Source organism: Oncorhynchus keta, chromosome 18 (assembly GCF_023373465.1).
Source record: "Oncorhynchus keta strain PuntledgeMale-10-30-2019 chromosome 18, Oket_V2, whole genome shotgun sequence".
Taxonomy (NCBI): Eukaryota; Metazoa; Chordata; class Actinopteri; order Salmoniformes; family Salmonidae; genus Oncorhynchus; species Oncorhynchus keta.
Genome location: NC_068438.1, coordinates 51996614 through 52001604, shown reverse-complemented (window position 1 = coordinate 52001604; position 4991 = coordinate 51996614). Strand labels below are relative to the sequence as shown.

At 45.2% G+C, this 4991-nt stretch overlaps 1 long non-coding RNA gene across 4 annotated transcripts; it reads left to right on the top strand.

Annotated features, from left to right (window-relative positions):
- Nucleotides 1–1233: 1233 nt before the first annotated feature.
- On the top strand, nt 1234–4355 carry LOC127908982 (uncharacterized). Of its 4 annotated transcripts, XR_008069377.1 has the most exons (6): nt 1234–1527; nt 1696–1796; nt 1881–1964; nt 2297–2397; nt 2604–2729; nt 4196–4355. It is a non-coding gene; the product is annotated as an uncharacterized LOC127908982 (long non-coding RNA). The 4 variants fall into 4 exon arrangements; XR_008069378.1 differs by lacking the exons at nt 2297–2397; nt 2604–2729 and adding an exon at nt 3686–3926 and having other exon boundaries at nt 1696–1985; nt 3965–4355; XR_008069379.1 differs by lacking the exons at nt 2604–2729; nt 4196–4355 and having other exon boundaries at nt 1902–2027; nt 2339–2551.
- The last annotated feature ends 636 nt before the right edge of the window (nt 4356–4991 follow it).

The following is a 4991-nucleotide window of genomic DNA, read 5'->3' as shown; positions in this document are numbered from 1 at the left end:
AGTGGTGTTTATGAGACCCATAGGATCTATGGACTAGTGGTGCTGTGATTAGGACCCATAGGATCTATGGACTAGTGGTGTTGTATGGGACCCATAGGATCTATGGACTAGTGGTGTTTATGAGACCCATAGGATCTATGGACTAGTGTTGTTGTATGGGACCCATAGGATCTATGGACTAGTGGTGTTTATGAGACCCATAGGATCTATGGACTAGTGGTGTTTATGGGACCCATAGGATCTATGGACTAGTGGTGTTGTATGGGACCCATAGGATCTATGGACTAGTGTTGTTGTGATTAGGACCCATAGGATCTATGGACTAGTGGTGTTGTATGGGACCCATAGGATCTATGGACTAGTGTTGTTGTGATTAGGACCCATAGGATCTATGGACTAGTGGTGTTTATGAGACCCATAGGATCTATGGACTAGTGTTGTTGTGATCAGGTCATGTGGTATTAGATTCCATTGTTTTAAACGTACCCGCCATGACAGCTGGGCTTCTTTTGTGGACATTGCGCAAATCATTAGAAAAGTAATTATTCACCTACTGAGAACTAACAACGGACATAAATCTCATGATATATTTTATCACCCGGTTAGGTCTGTCAGTCCGAGTCCCACCTGGCCCCATCCCTTGTCAATACCCTGTCTGATTAGTATTCAGTGAATTCATTAGGAGACAATCACTGCTGTCTGGTAACGTGGGGACCCCTGACAGACGGGGTGGGGAGGTCGGGTTCAACCCGGCAGATAGGTCCCTTCGAGTGGGGGAAGGGAAGCAAGGAGCAACCCCCCCTTCCACCCCCACCAACCTCATTCCCCCGTCCAACCCCCAACACCCCAATGTCACTGTGTCCTTCCTCTGAAAACGATATGACGATCCTCTGAATATGATATGATGATTATAGAGAAAGCCAGGGTATGGCTTTGGTTTCTCAAATACATATTTCGAAAGGGTCATAGTACCTATTTCTATGTACACTAATATTCAATACCTGTCACAAAGACCAATACTTATGCAGTCAATCTCTCCTCAACTTTAAAGCCAGCAGAGATTGACATCTATGTTACTGACACTTTCCCTCCATGTACACAACCGGTCAAAATACTGGAGTGATGGAGGTAGATATTGGAGTGATGGAGGTAGATATTGGAGTGATGGAGGTAGATACTGTAGTGATGGAGGTAGATACTGGAGTGATGTAGGTAGATACTGTAGTGATGGAGGTAGATACTGGAGTGATGGAGGTAGATACTGGTGTGATGGAGGTAGATACTGGAGTGATGGAGGTAGATACTGGAGTGATGGAGGTAGATACTGGAGTGATGGAGGTAGATACTGGAGTGATGGAGGTAGATACTGGAGTGATGGAGGTAGATACTGTAGTGATGGAGGTAGATACTGTAGTGATGGAGGTAGATACTGTAGTGATGGAGGTAGATACTGTAGTGATGGAGGTAGATACTGTAGTGATGGAGGTAGATACTGGAGTGATGGAGGTAGATACTGGAGTGATGGAGGTAGATACTGTAGTGATGGAGGTAGATACTGGAGTGATGGAGGTAGATACTGGAGTGATGGAGGTAGATACTGGAGTGATGGAGGTAGATACTGGAGTGATGGAGGTAGATACTGTAGTGATGGAGGTAGATACTGGAGTGATGGAGGTAGATACTGTAGTGATGGAGGTAGATACTGTATGTACAGGGATACTGGAGTGATGGAGGTAGATACTGTAGTGATGGAGGTAGATATTGGAGTGATGGAGGTAGATACTGGAGTGATGGAGGTAGATACTGGAGTGATGGAGGTAGATACTGTAGTGATGGAGGTAGATACTGGAGTGATGGAGGTAGATACTGGAGTGATGGAGGTAGATACTGTAGTGATGGAGGTAGATACTGTAGTGATGGAGGTAGATACTGTAGTGATGGAGGTAGATACTGTAGTGATGGAGGTAGATACTGTAGTGATGGAGGTAGATACTGGAGTGATGGAGGTAGATACTGGAGTGATGGAGGTAGATACTGTAGTGATGGAGGTAGATACTGGAGTGATGGAGGTAGATACTGGAGTGATGGAGGTAGATACTGGAGTGATGGAGGTAGATACTGGAGTGATGGAGGTAGATACTGGAGTGATGGAGGTAGATACTGTAGTGATGGAGGTAGATACTGGAGTGATGGAGGTAGATACTGTAGTGATGGAGGTAGATACTGTATGTACAGGGATACTGGAGTGATAGAGGTAGATACTGTAGTGATGGAGGTAGATATTGGAGTGATGGAGGTAGATACTGGAGTGATGGAGGTAGATACTGGAGTGATGGAGGTAGATACTGTATGTACAGGGATACTGGAGTGATGGAGGTAGATACTGGAGTGATGGAGGTAGATACTGGAGTGATGGAGGTAGATACTGGAGTGATGGAGGTAGATACTGGAGTGATGGAGGTAGATACTGGAGTGATGGAGGTAGATACTGGAGTGATGGAGGTAGATACTGTATGTACAGGGATACTGGAGTGATGGAGGTAGATACTGGAGTGATAGAGGTAGATACTGTAGTGATGGAGGTAGATATTGGAGTGATGGAGGTAGATATTGGAGTGATGGAGGTAGATACTGGAGTGATGGAGGTAGATACTGGAGTGATGGAGGTAGATACTGGAGTGATGGAGGTAGATACTGGAGTGATTGAGGTAGATACTGGAGTGATGGAGGTAGATACTGTATGTAGAGGGATGCTGGAGTGATGGAGGTAGATACTGGAGTGATAGAGGTAGATACTGTATGTACAGGGATACTGGAGTGATGGAGGTAGATACTGGAGTGATAGAGGTAGATACTGTAGTGATGGAGGTAGATATTGGAGTGATGGAGGTAGATATTGGAGTGATGGAGGTAGATACTGGAGTGATGGAGGTAGATACTGGAGTGATGGAGGTAGATACTGGAGTGATGGAGGTAGATACTGTAGTGATGGAGGTAGATACTGGAGTGATGGAGGTAGATACTGGAGTGATGGAGGTAGATACTGGAGTGATGGAGGTAGATACTGTAGTGATGGAGGTAGATACTGGAGTGATGGAGGTAGATACTGGAGTGATGGAGGTAGATACTGGAGTGATGGAGGTAGATACTGGAGTGATGGAGGTAGATACTGGAGTGATGGAGGTAGATACTGTAGTGATGGAGGTAGATACTGGAGTGATGGAGGTAGATACTGGAGTGATGGAGGTAGATACTGTAGTGATGGAGGTAGATACTGGAGTGATGGAGGTAGATACTGGAGTGATGGAGGTAGATACTGGAGTGATGGAGGTAGATACTGGAGTGATGGAGGTAGATACTGTAGTGATGGAGGTAGATACTGGAGTGATGGAGGTAGATACTGGAGTGATGGAGGTAGATACTGTAGTGATGGAGGTAGATATTGTATGTACAGGGACAGGGATACTGTAGTGATGGAGGTAGATACTGGAGTGATGGAGGTAGATACTGTATGTACAGGGATACTGTAGTGATGGAGGTAGATATTGGAGTGATGGAGGTAGATACTGGAGTGATGGAGGTAGATACTGGAGTGATGGAGGTAGATACTGTAGTGATGGAGGTAGATACTGGAGTGATGGAGGTAGATACTGTAGTGATGGAGGTAGATACTGTAGTGATGGAGGTAGATACTGTAGTGATGGAGGTAGATACTGGAGTGATGGAGGTAGATACTGGAGTGATGGGAGGTAGATACTGGAGTGATGGAGGTAGATACTGTATGTAGAGGGATACTGGAGTGATGGAGGTAGATACTGTATGTAGAGGGATACTGGAGTGATGGAGGTAGATACTGGAGTGATGGAGGTAGATACTGGAGTGATGGAGGTAGATACTGTATGTAGAGGGATACTGGAGTGATGGAGGTAGATACTGTATGTAGAGGGATACTGGAGTGATGGAGGTAGATACTGGAGTGATGGAGGTAGATACTGGAGTGATGGAGGTAGATACTGGAGTGATGGAGGTAGATACTGGAGTGATGGAGGTAGATACTGGAGTGATGGAGGTAGATACTGGAGTGATGGAGGTAGATACTGGAGTGATGGAGGTAGATACTGTAGTGATGGAGGTAGATACTGGAGTGATGGAGGTAGATACTGGAGTGATGGAGGTAGATACTGGAGTGATGGAGGTAGATACTGTAGTGATGGAGGTAGATACTGGAGTGATGGAGGTAGATACTGGAGTGATGGAGGTAGATACTGGAGTGATGGAGGTAGATACTGGAGTGATGGAGGTAGATACTGTATGTAGAGGGATACTGGAGTGATGGAGGTAGATACTGGAGTGATGGAGGTAGATACTGTATGTAGAGGGATATTGGAGTGATGGAGGTAGATACTGTATGTAGAGGGATATTGGAGTGATGGAGGTAGATACTGGAGTGATGGAGGTAGATACTGGAGTTATGGAGGTAGATACTGGAGTGATGGAGGTAGATACTGGAGTGATGGAGGTAGATACTGTAGTGATGGAGGTAGATACTGGAGTGATTGAGGTAGATACTGGAGTGATGGAGGTAGATACTGTAGTGATGGAGGTAGATACTGGAGTGATGGAGGTAGATACTGGAGTGATGGAGGTAGATACTGGAGTGATGGAGGTAGATACTGGAGTGATGGAGGTAGATACTGGAGTGATGGAGGTAGATACTGGAGTGATGGAGGTAGATACTGGAGTGATGGAGGTAGATACTGTAGTGATGGAGGTAGATACTGGAGTGATGGAGGTAGATACTGGAGTGATGGAGGTAGATACTGGAGTGATGGAGGTAGATACTGGAGTGATAGAGGTAGATACTGGAGTGATGGAGGTAGATACTATATGTATAGGGATACACTACCGTTCAAAAGTTTGGGGCCACTTAGAAATGTCCTTGTTTTTGAAAGAAAAGCACATTTTTTTTGTCCATTAAAATAACATCAAAT